The 15,586-nt window shown below is 50.0% G+C and overlaps 1 long non-coding RNA gene across 1 annotated transcript in view; it reads right to left on the bottom strand.

Annotated features, from left to right (window-relative positions):
- Window positions 1-3,407, bottom strand: part of LOC138302208 (uncharacterized) — a 67,148-nt gene extending 63,741 nt beyond the window's left edge. The window contains exon 1 of the long non-coding RNA XR_011205338.1: window positions 3,331-3,407. This is a non-coding gene — a long non-coding RNA (uncharacterized lncRNA). The remainder of the gene's footprint in view (window positions 1-3,330) is intronic.
- Between the last annotated feature and the right edge of the window lie 12,179 nt (window positions 3,408-15,586).

The following is a 15,586-nucleotide window of genomic DNA, read 5'->3' as shown; positions in this document are numbered from 1 at the left end:
ACTCATGGGGGAGCACAACTGAGGGGCTGAAGTAGAAGTGTGGGAGAGTTGGAGCAGATTAAGGTGGGTTTAGCCTTAAGAGGTGGGTCACTTGTGTGGGTGAGATGGCTGTGGAAAGAACACTTGTGAGAAGGGAAAGGGGAAATGTAAGGGCAGTAGGTATTTGAGTTCTTGGGTATCCTTTGGCATTTTGGGGGAGATATAAGCGAGGAAGGATGGTAGATTGTCTACTTTGTATTAATGAGCCTTGTTTAAAATATTGTACTTTGGCGGACATTGCCGCACATGCGACCCGGTCACTGGAGGGCTGAAGCCTCAGCTTAACAACTTGTCGTTTAACTACCTTGACATCAGTACTCACTGTCACTTTTGTCTCCATCAGGAGAGGGGGGTGGGGCTTGGAAATGGAGGTTGTTTAATTGATCACTCCACCACTTGACAGCCCCAGGATTGTAGGCGCGGTGTACACTTTTCCCCTTTGTTGCATTTTGATACATGAAAATAATATAAAAGATATGGGGCCTGATTTGGAACTCGGCAGACTTGCTACTCCGCACAATTGTGACTGATATCCCATCCGCCGAAATCGAAATACCATTATTTACTATAGGATTTAGATTTCAGCGGATGGGATATCCATCACCACTGTGACGGAGTAGCCCGTCCGCCGAGTGCTAAATCACGCCCTTGATCTTCAAATATTCTATTTCATTGACATTATATGCAGACCTGTATTGATAAATGTAGGCTTTTTCCATAAACGCAAGGCAAGAACGTGACCTGAAGCAGAATCTATAAGCTTGAATGTTTATATTGAAAATTATTCTGTTGACCAAAACAATTGAGTTAAGTCTTTAACTGCAAAATGGCACTTGAATATATTTTCATTCTCTATTGTCCATAATCTTCTGCTTAAAATTCAGGCAACTCATTTTTATTCTCCAATTCTTGCTCACTACAATCCAGCAAAACAAACATAATACCATGGATTGCATTAGGGCTCAAACAACAGTTCTTTCCTGAAATGGAACCGAAGATCAAGCCTCAGTCACTACTCACTTAGGTGACTGTGTAGAGTCCCACACTTGAACACATTGTAAGATCCTGGGCATATCACTTCCCCTCGCGTCCCCTCAGTTCTTTATCACAACTGAGTTATATAAAGTTTGGTGGAGCAGGCACATTAACCCACTGAGTTATTGTACCAGGGCTTTAAGCAATCAAACACATCACTCTGTTGCCTAGCAGTGCCCTTTGTTATAAAATGCCCCCCATTCCTCTTGTTGTGAAAATGAAGCCCCTGGCTCAAGGACAATTATCTGATAAACATCAGGGAAACAATTTTCCAAGTTTCAGGATGAATCATAAACACATTTCTGCTGACATCAGAAAAAAAGTGAATGTTCCTAGTTGTACAGAGCAACTTTCCTGAGTGAACTGCCTTTAGGTTCTGTACTGCCTTTAGGAGGCCAGACATATATTCCCTGAACCTGTGAGCTGCAGGTTACACATGGATAGCTGTAGGAGGTGCCTTCAAATTGTAGTCCCTGCTCTTTCTTCAACATTTAAACTTGTGATCAGGGAGCTGCACACACATTTCTGTATCACATGCTTGAACCTGCTAAGTTATTGTAACATGCTCTGTGTCCTGTAGCAGTATATGTTTCTCATGGTGTGATAGGTGGACTCCTTGATTGGGGGAGCAGTCAAATGAATAATAGAGAACCCTATTATATTTTAGTGTGCTGACACTTTACCTCTTCCAGATGAAAAGACCTAAAGTGGTGATCATCAGAAAAAAAGGCTTGTTGTAATTTAGTTGTAATATTATAAGGTAGCAACATGTAATTACATATAGGAAGATTTTGTTAGATTAGAGGTTATGACATAATTAAATATAAGTAGTATGTTCCCCCCCCTTACCTTCCCTTTAGGATGGAATGTTCTGGCTGTTAGGTAGAGGAGTTACAATAGAATGTTGGGAGAGAGAGCTGAGAGAAGAGGAGATGTGAAGAGCTGATGAGGAGAAGTGGAGATGAGAATAAAGCGTGATTCTAAAGAACCATTGATTTCTCATCATTATAACACTGGCGACGATTGGAGTGCGTAAGGGGGCACTTTCATCTCTACTCCTTGTTGCTGTGGTATGGATGGATTTGTATCAGGAAATTATGCTAAGCTGGTTAAAGGCATTGTTTTGTCTCTAACCAGCCTAGCATCATTTTTTGAGGCAAAACCCCTTTACCCCGTACTGCCAACCCCACCCGGCTTACGTCATTTTCCCAAAAGCTAGCCCACGCTTTGCGTTGGTTTTCAGGATTCCATAAATTTGGCGCCTGGAATGATGCAAACCGGTTCTATACTTTTTGACGCAAAACTGCATTTGCGTCAAAAAGTTTAAATATGGGCCCAAATGCATTAATCACTAGTATAAACCATTATTCCAAAACGAGCATGTTTCTCATAATTAACTTGCTGATTTCAACAATACCCATCCATAGATCACAAAGCCCACATTTCCAACCTTCCACCACTGTCAGGTAACACACACTCACAAAAACAGCCTCCCCCATAACTCCATAGCAAGTAACCTCAAGATAATGCTGAGAAGGAGGCGAAGTGTCCTGTGCGAAGCCCTTCAATGTGTCATCGACCATCTCCGGTCCCCTATTTATATAAAGCTCTAAACACTAGTATTGGTAAAAAAAAAAAATCTCAAACTGTTCAATCAAACAAACCCCTCCCATAACCTCTCAAACCTCTTTCACCTGGCACCAAACACTCCTGGCGGACCAGAGAGGAAACCAGTAACACTGGCACCTGATAGGTTGAAGCTAACGTCCAATAGCATTGCTGGAACACCTCGCATCACTCAGAACATGTCGTGACTCTCAGCTGCATCTCGCCGACAGTCTGCTATCCCTTCAGGCTGCCGCAGAAAAAACATCACAAAGTCTCTGTGTGAAAAGGTTCTACTTGTATCACAGTTACAAACCTGCATTAAACAAGAACAACGATAGAATGTCAAGCTGGGCCGAAAGGGGTTGTAAATCCCGCATCCTCATTGGATCCCACATTCTCCAATAAAAACAACCCTTAGATTCATTCGCCCAGCTACTGTTAGAAAAGTATGCGGCCCACAGAGGAAACCTCAATAATGCCCACGCTATAGTCCTTTGTATCAAGCAGCTGCGTATGACGCGTAATCGCCAGAGAGGCCAAGATAAGGCCTGTCAATCCCCAAACCGGGCATTCGCGCTGACCAGAAAGGAAACCGTGAATCCTGCCTCCTCATTGGATCCCACATTCTCCAATAAAAAGAGCCCTTACCTTTCATTCAACCAGTATGTTTAAGAACAGTCTGCGGACCAAAGAGGGAACTCTCTATGCCGTGTACTGATTGGACACTGAGACCTCCTATCAGAAAAAAGACTCAAGCTTCACTTCCCACCCCACGGCTTTTCCAATCGCGCACTTTAGATTTGAAGCAAAACAAACCGACAAGGAAACCACCAATTCCGCGCGTCCATTGGAAGCTGCCCTCAACAGCGACCAATGGGAGCAGGAAGGCTACCAGCCAATCCGAGTCCCCGCTGAACTTCTGCCTGCAGACACATCCACTGAGGGTAGACGCTTTATTTTCCTGCATTTCTGTATCACGGCGACAGCAGCTCAGGTCAGAATGAGTTTAATCCTGGAACCATGAGATCTTATCTCAGAAACGCACAACTCCATGAAGAAGGCCCAGCCCCTGCTTACCCCATGGTGGGCTGCAAGGTTTACATCCACTATGAGGTTGGAAGTGCTGGAAGCAGCCAGTGTGTAATGCATGTGCCTCGGTGGCACCTTCGGACAGTCATGACTGATACACAGCTGCCAGGTTTCACAGGTCCATGCATGACGAACTGATCCAGTCCAGGGGTTTCCTTTCAATCCCAGGACTTGTAGTTCTGTTTTAAACAGAGTAAACGAAACTACAAGTCCCAGAATTCAAAGGAAAAAAAACGGACCAAGCTGCAGATCACGCGTCATGGACCCCGGAAACGTGGAGTGGCTGATTAGAAGCAACAACACTTTGCACTGTGGTACTTGCAGTTTGAGTCTTGAACCCACTGGATGTGGAGTGCTCTTGGCTATAACCGCAGGACTGGCTGATGGTGGGAAACATCACTTGGAGCCTTGCATCGTCTGTGCATGGGTTGTACATTGTAGCGCTTTAACACATGCTGCCCGCATTCAGACAAGGAATACCGTAAAGGAATTCTACCTACTGATTACATGCGGAGCATCTTCTAGGAAATATCACTCCTGGGGCAGCAGTGAAATAAACACATTACATGAGCCGGCACACTTTAGGGGTGAACGAGGGTCACGAGTACAGTCGGGTCATGTGCCTTGGGCTCTGGAGGAGGCACTCCTGCCCCGGAAGGGATACACTGTCCCTTGCAGTGAGGTTCTTTCTAACTAATATGTAATTAATAGAAGGATAAGCCAGCCTGCGGGGTTGTACACATATGCGTGCATGCAGCGACACATACATCACACACATACGTACACACATTAGTAAGTGCATTAGTTCCTTGGGGCATCTCACCGCATTGAAAACTATGACATTAAAGTTGTCACATACTGATCACTGCAGCAGACGCTCAGCCTTCTGACTTGTCTCATTAGGATCAGAAAGTGTAAACCGCGCATGGCTCAGTTTCTAGAGCTGCACCCAACCCTCCAGTCTTCTGTCAGATATTATCACAGCTCCTCCTATACAACAAACCATTGCGTAGACTCTAAGCGCCCAAAGAACTTGCATTCCTTCTCAGAATATACCTGTCCCAGGATTTGACCCTTTAAACAGCCAAGGCCGCTGCTCTCCCGAAGCCCATCAACCAGCCCTGCAAACCCCGCTTGACACAACATCTCCTTTAGTTGGGCGCTTGTGGAGATGGTTGAGACTCTCACCCCCTGAACCTCACTGATTAAGCTATGCCCTTGGCCCCACCCCCTTCATGATCTCTAACCTTGCAGCCCTCCCAGGTCCTGCGAGAATCCCAGTCCCTGTCACCCTCTCAAGCCCTTCACAATTCCAATTCCGTCTCCCACCCAATCCTTGACATCCTCCACAACACTGCCACCTTCCTGATCCCTGTCAGGTGCCCCGTTCGTGACATTCTCAGCTCCTGGCACACTCCCAGTGCGTATCACCCACCCCATCCAGGTCCATGTTGCACTTCTAGCACCTGTCACACTCACAGTCCCTGTCACACTTCTAGCGCCTGTCACACTTCTAGCGCCTGTCACACTCACAGTTCATGTCACACTTCTAGCGCCTGTCACACTTCTAGCGCCTGTCACACTCACAGTTCATGTCACACTTCTAGCGCCTGTCACACTCACAGTCCCTGTCACACTTCTAGCGCCCACACTTCTAGCGCCTGTCACACTCACAGTTCATGTCACACTTCTAGCGCCTCTCACACTCAGAGACCCCAGCACCGTCCGTGTCACACTTCTAGCGCCTGTCACACTTCTAGCACCTGTCACACTCACAGTCCCTGTCACACTTCTAGCGCCTGTCACACTTCTAGCGCCTGTCACACTCACAGTCCCTGTCACACTTCTAGCGCCTGTCACACTCACAGTTCATGTCACACTTCTAGCGCCTGTCACACTTCTAGCGCCTGTCACACTCACAGTCCCTGTCACACTTCTAGCGCCTGTCACACTTCTAGCGCCTGTCACACTCAGAGACCCCAGCACCGTCCGTGTCACACTTCTAGCGCCTGTCATACTTCTAGCGCCTGTCACACTCACAGTCCCTGTTACACTTCTACTGCCTGTCACACTCAGAGGCTCCAGCACCGACCCTGTCACACTTCTAGCGCCTGTCACACTCATAGTCCCTGTCACACTTCTAGCGCCTGTCACACTCAGAGACTCCAGCACCGTCCCTGTCACACTTCTAGCACCTGTCACACTCACAGTCCCTGTCACACTTCTAGCGCATGTCACACTCAGAGTCCCTGTCACACTTCTAGCGCCTGTCACACCCAGAGACTCCAGCACCAACCCTGTCACACTTCTAGCGCCTGTCACACTCACAGCCCCTGTCACCCTCTGTATCTGTCACACTCTGAAAGCCCTATCATGGGTCAAGTCTCTGTGATCCTCCCCAACTCTCACCCTCTTCCACACCACCTCACACCTCTGCCCCAGCACATTCTCCGTCCCTGCTGCACTCAGTCCTGTCACACTCACAAACCCGGCCGCCGTCCTGCCTGTCACACTCCCAGACATCAGACACTCACAAGGTGATGGGAGGAATGCGTGCAATGTGTCTGACCCCTGGCAATCACTCGGGTAGCATTACAACCACCGCTTTTACCCACCACGCCACCTGTGATTAGACCAGCCTTGGTCCTGCCCCAGTAGGAACCGTCCAGCCTGCACCGACAGGCCAGACCCCTCTGAACCGGAACACAGGCAGGCCGGGGCCAGTTCAACCTAGTTAGGGGGCCATGTGGTCGGTCCCAAAAAAATAAAACAATAAAGAAAATAATTGGGGTGTGGAACCACCTGGGGAGGTGCATGCACAATGGAGAGTGGACGGAAGGGCTGGGACAGCAAGGTGACAACAGAGGGCAGGTGGTGGGGGGGGGGGGTTGGGCAGCAAGCTGACAACAGAGGGCAAGTGGGAGGGGGTTGGGCAGCAGGCTGACAACAGAGGGCAAGTGGGAGGGGGTTGGGCAGCAGGCTGACAACAGAGGGCAAGTGGAAGGGGGTTGGGCAGCAAGCTGACAACAGAGGGCAAGTGGGATGGGGTTGGGCAGCAGGCTGACAACAGAGGGAAGGTAGGAGGAGCTGGGGCCTCAAGTTGACAAGACCGGTACAAAATGAGAAACCTCAGGTAAAGCAGTATTTGTTTCAGCTTCTTGTTACACACTCTATACAGTAAATGTCAGATACAACACTTTAAAATGTGTCTATATCTGCCTTAATGACCCCTGACTGATGAATAAACAGTGACAGAAAGGCCATGTACGGATGAATACAGGAGACTCCAAATAAAGGTCAACTTAAGAGTCACATCCGGGCCTTTGCAGAATCTTCAACGGTGAACTGATGGCCGGTGTTCATCTCTGGAAAGGTGGCAGCCCTATGTCTGTGTGACCACTTCTCCTCTTCTTCTCTGACCCCTCTAACCCCTCCTACCTATTCACGCTCTCTGTGCCCTCGACTTCCCTCCCTCCTCTCTGATCCCTCCAGTACAAATTCTCCATTTCTGCTCTCTGTGCCCTCGACTTCCCCTCCTCCTCTCTGATCCATCCAGACCCTCTTCTCCATTTATACTGCTTCTGCCCTCCATATCACCCCCCTTGATCTCTCCGGCCCTCCTTCTCTGGACTCCCCAGCCCTTTCCTATTTATACTGTCTGTTCCCTCTACTTTACCTCTTCCTCTCTGATCCCTTTAGCTTGTCTTCTCTCTTTGTACTCTCTGATCCCTCCAGCACTTCTCTATTTGTTCTCTCTGTGCCCTCGTCTTCCCTCCCCCTACTCTTCGATCTCTTCCAGTCCCTCCTCTCAATTTGTACTCACTGTGCCTCATTCTTCCCCTCTATTCCCCCAGTCCCTAATATTTATTTGTACTTCCCCTCCTCCTCTTTAACCCTCCAGCCCTCCTAAATGTGTACACTCTGCCATCTTGTTCTCCTATTCTTTTCTGATCCCTCCAGCCCCTCTTATCTATTTGTATTGTTTGTGCCCTCTGCTTCCCTCCCTCCTCTATGGTCCCTCCAGACCTTCTTCTCTATTTGTATCCTCTGTGCCCTCTACTTCCCTTCCTCCACTCTGATCCCTCCAGCCCCTCTTCTCTATTTGTATCCTCAGTGTCCTCTACTTCCCTCCATCCTCTCTGATCCCTCCATTCCCTCTTCTCTATTTGTATCCTCAGTGTCCTCTAATCCCTCTCTCCTCTCTGACCCCTACAGCTCTTCTTCTCTATTTGTATCCTCTGTGCCCTCTACTTCCCTCCTCCTCTCTGATCCCTCTAGTCCCTCTTCTCTGTTTGTATCCTCAGTGCCCTCTACTTCCCTCCCTCCTCTCTGAATTCTCCAGCCCCTCTCCTCTATTTGTATCCTCAGTGTCCTTTACTTCCCTCCCTCCTCTCTGATCCCTCCATTCCCCCTTCTCTATTTGCATTGTCTGTGCCTTCTACTTCCCACCCTCCTCTCTGATCCCTCCAGCCCCTCTTCCCTATTTGTATCCTCAGTGTCCTCTACTTCCCTCCCTCCTCTCTGATCCCACAGTCCCTCTTCTCTATATGTATCCTCAGTGCCCTCTACTTCCCTCCCTGCTCTCTAATCCCTCCCGCTCCTCTTCTCTTTTTGTATCCTCAGTGTCCCCTACTTCCCTCTCTCCTGTCTGAACCCTCCAGCCCCTCTTCTCTATTTGTATCCTCTGTGTCCTCTACTTCACTCCCTCCTCTCTGATCCCACCAGCTCCTCTTCTCTATTTGTATCCTCAGTGTCCTCTGATCCCTCCGTCCTCTCTGATCCCTCCAGCCCCTCTTCTGTATTTTTATCCTCAGTGCCCTCTACTTCTCTCCCTCCTCTCTGGTCCCCCAGTCCTTCTTCTCTATTTGTATCCTCTGTGCCCTCTACTTCCCCCCTTCCTCTCTGATCCCTCTAGTCCTTCTTCTCTATTTGTATCCTCTGTGTCCTCTACTTCCCTCCCTCCACTCTGATCCCGCCAGCCCCTCCCTCTTCTCTATTTGTATCCTCTGTGTCCTCTGATCCTTCCTTCCTCTCTGATCCCTCTAGTCCCTCTTCTCTGTTTGTATCCTCTGTGTCCTCTACTTCCCCCCTCCTCTCTGATCCCTCCAGCCGCTCTTCTCTATTTGTATCCTCTGTGTCCTCTTCTTCCCTCCCTCCTCTCTGATCCCTCCACCCTCTCTTCTCTATTTGTTTCCTCTGCGCCCTCTGCTTCCCTTTCTGCACTCTGATCCCTCCAGCCCCTCTTCTCTCTTTGTATCCTCTGTGTCCTCTGCTTCCCTCCCTCCTCTCTGATCCCTCCAGCCCCTCTTCTCTATTTGTATCACCTATGCCCTCTACGTCCCTTCCTTTTCTCTGCTCCCTCCAGCACCTATTCTCGATTTCTATCCTCAGTGTCCTCTACTTCCCTCCCTCCTCTCTGATCCCTCCAGCCCCTATTCTCTATTTGTATCCTCAGTGTCCTCTGCTTCACTCCTCTCTGATCCCTCCAGCCCCTCTTCTCTATTTGTATCCCCTATGCCCTCTACTTCCCTTCCTTTTCTCTGATCCCTCAAGCCCCTCTTCTCTATTTGTGTCCTCAGTGTCCTCTGCTTCCCTCCCTCCTCTCTGATCCCTCCAGCCCCTCTTCTCTATTTGTATCCTCAGTGTCCTCTAATCCCTCCCTCCTCTCTGATCCCTACAGCTCTTCTTCTCTATTTGTATCCTCTGTGCCCTCTACTTCCCTCCTCCTCTCTGAATTCTCCAGCCCCTCTCCTCTATTTGTATCCTCAGTGTCTTTTACTTCCCTCCCTGCCCTCTGATCCCTCCATTCCCTCTTCTTTATGTGTATCTGTAGTGTCCTCTACTTCCCTCCCTCCTCTCTGATCCCTCTAGTCCCTCTTCTCTATATGTATCCTCTGTGCCCTCTACTTCCCTTCCTGCTCTCTGATCCCTCCAGTCCCTCTCCTCTATATGTATCCTCTGTGCCCTCTACTTCCGTCCCTCCTCTCTGATCCCTCCAACCCCTCTCCTCTATTTGTATCCTCTGTGTTCTCTCCTTCCCTCCCTCCTCTCTGATCGCTTCAGTCCCTCTTCTCTATTTGTATCCTCAGTGTCCTCTGATCCCTCCCTCCTCCCTTATCCTTTCAGCCCCTCTCCTGTATTTGTATCCGCAGTGTCCTCTACTTCCCTCCCTCCTCTCTGATCCCTCCAGCCCCTCTTCTCTATTTGTATCCTCAGTGCCCGCTACTTCCCTCCCTCCTCTCTGATCCTTCCAGCCCCTCCTCTCTATTTGTATCCTCTGTGCCCTCTACTTCCCTTCCTGCTCTCTGATACCTCCAGTCCCTCTTCTCCATTTGTATCTTCAGTGCCCTCTAATTCCCTCCCTCCTCTCTGATCGCTCCAGTCCCTCTTCTGTATTTGTATCCTCTGTGTTCTCTAATTCCCCCCCTCCTCTCTGATCCCTCTAATCCCTCTTCTCTATTTGTATCCTCAGTGTTCTCTACTTCCCTCCCTCCTCTCTGATCCCTCCCGCCCCTCTTCTCTATTTGTATCCTCTGTGTCCACTACTTCCCTCCCTCCTCTCTGATCCCTCAAGCCCTCTTCTCTATTTGTACTTCAGTGTCTTCTGATCCCTCCCTTCTCTCTGATCCCTCCAGACCATCTTCTCTATTTGTATCCTCTGTGCCCTCTACTTCCCTTCCTCCTCTCTGATCCCTCCAGCCCCTCTTCTCTATTTGTAACCTGTGTGTCCTCTCCTTCCCTTCCTCCTCTCTGATCCCTAAAGCCCGCTTCTATATTTGTATCCTCTGTGCACTCTGCTTCCCTTCCTGCTCTCTGATCCCTCCAGTCTCTCTTCTCTATTTGTATCCTCCGTGTCCTCTACTTCCCTCCCTCCTCTCTGATCCCCCCAGCCCTTCTTCTCTATTTGTATCATCAGTGTCCTCTACTTCCCTCCCTCCTGTCTGATCCCTCTAGTCCCTCTTCTCTGTTTGTATCCTCTGTGCCCTCTACTTCCATCCCTCCTCTCTGATCTCCTGTCCCCTCTTCTCCATATGTATCCTCTGTGCCCTCTACTTCCTCCCTCCTCTCTGATCCCTCCAGCCCCTCTTCTCTATTTCTATCCTGAGTGCCCTCTTCTTCCCTCCCTCCTCTCTGATCCCTCCAGTACCTCTTCTCTATTTGTATCCTCAGTGTCCTCTACTTCCCTCCCTCCTGTCTGATCCCTCTAGTCCCTCTTCTCTGTTTGTATCCTCTGTGCCCTCTACTTCCATCCCTCCTCTCTGATCTCCTATCCCCTCTTCTCCATATGTATCCTCTGTGCCCTCTACTTCCTCCCTCCTCTCTGATCTCCTATCCCCTCTTCTCCATATGTATCCTCTGTGCCCTCTACTTCCTCCCTCCTCTCTGATCCCTCCAGCCCCTCTTCTCTATTTCTATCCTGAGTGCCCTCTTCTTCCCTCCCTCCTCTCTGATCCCTCCAGTACTTTTTCTCTATTTGTATCCTCAGTGTCCTCTACTTCCTCCCTCCTCTCTCATCCCTCCAGCCCCTCTTCTCTATTTCTATCCTGAGTGCCCTCTTCTTCCCTCCCTCCTCTCTAATCCCTCCAGTCCCTCTTCTCTATTTGTATCTTCAGTGCCCTCTACTTCCCTCTCTGCTCTCTGATCCCTCCAGCCCCTCTTCTGTATTTGCATTCTCTGTGTCCTCTAATTCCCTCCCTCCTCTCTGATCCCTCTAGTCCCTCTTCTCTGTTTGTATCCTCTGTGCCCTCTCCTTCCCACCCTCCTCTCTGATCCCTCCAGCTCCCCTTCTCTATTTGTATCCTCTGTGTCCTCTACTTCCCTCCCTTCTCTGTGATCCCTCCAGCCCCTCTTCTGTATTTGTATCCTCTTTGTCCTCTAATTCCCTCCCTCCTCTCTGATGCCTCTAGTCCCTCTTCTCTGTTTGTATCTTCTGTGCCCTCTACTTCCCACCCTCCTCTCTGATCCCTCCAGCCCCTCTTCTCTATTTGTATCCTCAGTGCCCTCTACTTCCCTCCCTGCTCTCTGATCCCTCCAGTCCCTCTTCTGTATTTGTATCCTCTGTGTCCTCTGTTTCCCTCCCTCCTCTCTGATCCCTCTAGTCCCTCTTCTCTATTAGTATCCTCAGTGTTCTCTACTTTCCTCCCTCCTCTCTGATCCCTTCCGCCCCTCTTCTCTATTTGTATCCTCTGTGTCCACTACTTCCCTCCCTCCTCTCTGATCCCTCCAGTCCCTCTTCTCTATTTGTATCCTCAGTGTCCTCTGATCCCTCCCTTCTCTCTGATCCCTCCAGCCCATCTTCTCTATTTGTATCCTCTGTGCCCTCTACTTCCGTTCCTCCTCTCTGATCCCTCCAGCCCCGCTTCTCTATTTGTATCCTCTGTGTCCTCTGCTTCCCTTCCTCCTCTCTGATCCCTCCAGCCCCGCTTCTCTATTTGTATCCTCTGTGCCCTCTGCTTCCCTTCCTGCTCTCTGATCCGTCCAGTCTATCTTCTCTATTTGTATCCTCTGTGTCCTCTACTTCCCTCCCTCCTCTCTGATCCCTCCAGCCCGTCTTCTCTATTTGTATCATCAGTGTCCTCTACTTCACTCCCTCCTCTCTGATCCCTTATCTCCTCTTCTCAATATGTATCGTCTGTGCCCTCTACTTCCTCCCTCCTCTCTGATCCCTCCAGCCCCTCTTCTCTATTTCTATCCTGAGTGCCCTCTTCTTCCCTCCCTCCTCTCTGATCCCTCTAGTACCTCTTCTCTATTTGTATCCTCAGTGTCCTCTACTTCCCTCCCTCCTCTCTAATCCCTCCAGTCCCTCTTCTCTATTTGTATCCTCAGTGTCCTCTACTTCCCTCCCTCCTCTCTGATCTGTCCAGTCCCTCTTCTCTATTTGTATCCGCAGTGTCCTCTACTTCCCTCCCTCCTCTCTGATCCCTCCAGCCCCTCTTCTCTATTTGTATCCTCAGTGCCCACTACTTCTCTCCCTCCTCTCTGATCCTTCCAGCCCCTATTCTCTATTTGTTTCCTCTGTGCCCTCTACTTCCCTTCCTGCTTTCTGATCCCTCCAGTCCCTCTTCTCCATTTGTATCTTCAGTGCCCTCAACTTCCCTCCCTCCTCTCTGATCCCTCTAGTCCCTCTTCTGTATTTGTATCCTCTGTGTTCTCTAATTCCCTCCCTCCTCTCTGATCCCTCTAGTCCCTCTTCTCCATTTGTATCCTCAGTGTTCTCTGCTTCCCTCCCTCCTCTCTGATCCCTCCCGCCCCTCTTCTCTATTTGTATCCTCTGTGTCCACTACTTCCTTCCCTCCTCTCTGATCCCTCCAGCCCTCTTCTCTATTTGTATCCTCAGTGTCCTCTGATCCCTCCCTTCTCTCTGATCCCTCCAGACCATCTTCTCTATTTGTATCCTCTGTGCCCTCTACTTCCCATCCTCCTCTCTGATCCCTCCAGCCCCTCTTCTCTATTTGTAACCTCTGTGTCCTCTCCTTCCCTCCCTCCTCTCTGATCCCTCCAGCCCTTCTTCTCTATTTGTATCATCTGTGTCCTCTACTTCCCTCCCTCCTGTCTGATCCCTCTAGTCCCTCTTCTCTGTTTGTATCCTCTGTGCCCTCTACTTCCCTCCCTCCTCTCTGATCCCCTATCCCCTCTTCTCCATATGTATCCTCTGTGCCCTCTACTTCCTCCCTCCTCTCTGATCCCTCCAGCCCCTCTTCTCTATTTCTATCCTGAGTGGCCTCTTCTTCCCTCCCTCCTCTCTGATCCCTCCAGTACCTCTTCCCTATTTGTATCCTCGGTTTCCTCTACTTCCCTCCCTCCTCTCTAATCCCTCCAGTCCCTCTTCTCTATTTGTATCCTCAGTGTCCTCTACTTCCCTCCCTCCTCTCTAATCCCTCCCGCCCCTCTTCTCTATTTGTATCTTCAGTGCCCTCTACTTCCCTCCCTGCTCTCTGATCCCTCCAGCCCCCCTTCTGTATTTGTATTCTCTGTGTCCTCTGCTTCCCTCCCTCCTCTCTGATCCCTCCAGCCCCATTCTCTATTTGTATCCTCAGTGCCCTCTACTTCCCACCCTCCTCTCTGATCCCTCTAGTCCCTCTTCTCTGTTTGTATCCTCTGTGCCCTCTCCTTCCCACCCTCCTCTCTGATCCCTCCAGCTCCCCTTCTCTATTTGTATCCTCTGTGTCCTCTACTTCCCTCCCTGCTCTGTGATCCCTCCAGCCCCTCTTCTGTATTTGTATCCTCTTTGTCCTCTAATTCCCTCCCTCCTCTCTGATCCCTCCAGCCCCTCTTCTCTATTTGTATCCTCTGTGTCCTCTGATCCCTCCAGCCCCTTTTCTCTATTTGTATCCTCAGTGGCCTCTGCTCCCTCCCTCCTCCCTGATCCATCCAGCCCGTCTTCACTATTTGTATCCTCTGTGCCCTCTACTTCCTCCCTCCTCACTGATCCCTCCAGCCTCTCTTCTCTATTTGTATCCTCTGTGCCCTCTACTTCCCTTCCTGCTCTCTGATCCCTCCAGTCCCTCTTCTCTATATGTACCCTCTGTGCCCTCTACTTCCCTTCCTGCTCTCTGATCCCTCCAGTCCCTCTCCTCTATATGTATCCTCTGTGCCCTCTACTTCCGTCCCTCCTCTCTGATCCCTCCAACCCCTCTCCTCTATTTGTATCCTCTGTGTTCTCTCCTTCCCTCCCTCCTCTCTGATCGCTCCAGTCCCTCTTCTCTATTTGTATCCTCAGTGTCCTCTGATCCCTCCCTCCTCTCTGATCCCTCCAGCCCCTCTCCTCTATTTGTATCCTCAGTGTCCTCTACTTCCCTCCCTCCTCTCTGATCCCTCCAGCCCCTCCTCTCTATTTGAATCCTCAGTGCTCGCTACTTCCCTCCCTCCTCTCTGATCCTTCCAGCCCCTCTTCTCTATTTGTATCCTCTGTGCCCTCTACTTCCCTTCCTGCTCTCTGATCCCTCCAGTCCCTCTTCTCCATTTGTATCTTCAGTGCCCTCTACTTCCCTCCCTCCTCTCTGATCCCTCCAGTCCCTCTTCTCTATTTGCATCCTCAGTGCCCTCTACTTCCCTTCCTGCTCCCTGATCCCTCCAGTCCCTCTTCTCTGTTTCTATTCTCAGTGTCATCTGCTTCCTCCTTCCTCACTGGTCCCTCCAGCCCCTCTTTTCTGTTTGTATCCTATGTGCCCTCAACTTCCCTTCCTGCTCTCTGATCCCTCCAGTCCCTCTTCTCTATGTGTATCCTCAGTGTCCTCTACTTCCCTCCCTCCTCTCTGATCCCTCCAGTCCAAATTCTCAATTTCTGCTCTCTGTGCCCTCATCTTCCCCTCCTCCTCTCGGATCCATCCAGACCCTCTTCTCTATTTGTATCCTCGGTGTCCTCTGCTTCCCTCCCTCCTCTCTGATCCCTCCAGCCCCTCTCCTCTATTTGTATCCTCTGTGTCCTTTACTTCCCTCTCTCCTCTATGATCCCTCCAGTCCCCCTTCTATATTTGCATCATCTGTGCCTTCTACTTCCCTCCCTCCTCTCTGATCTCTCCAGTCCCTCTTCTCTATTTGTATCCTCAGTGTCCTCTGACTCCTTTCTCCTCTCTGGTCCCTCCAGCCCCTCTTCTCTATTTGTATCCCCTGTGCCCTCCACTTCCCTTCCTGCTCTCTGATCCCTCCATCCCCTCTTCTCTATTTGTATCCTCTGTGTCCTTTACTTCCCTCTCTCCTCTCTGATCCCTCCAGTCCCCCTTCATATTTGCATCATCTGTGCCTTCTACTTCCCTCCCTCCTCTCTGATCTCTCCAGTCCCTCTTCTCTATTTGTATCCTCAGTGTCCTCTACT

The sequence above is a fragment of the Pleurodeles waltl genome, chromosome 6, assembly GCF_031143425.1.
Source record: "Pleurodeles waltl isolate 20211129_DDA chromosome 6, aPleWal1.hap1.20221129, whole genome shotgun sequence".
In the NCBI taxonomy this organism is placed as follows: domain Eukaryota; kingdom Metazoa; phylum Chordata; class Amphibia; order Caudata; family Salamandridae; genus Pleurodeles; species Pleurodeles waltl.
This window is presented reverse-complemented; position numbering and strand designations above follow the sequence as displayed.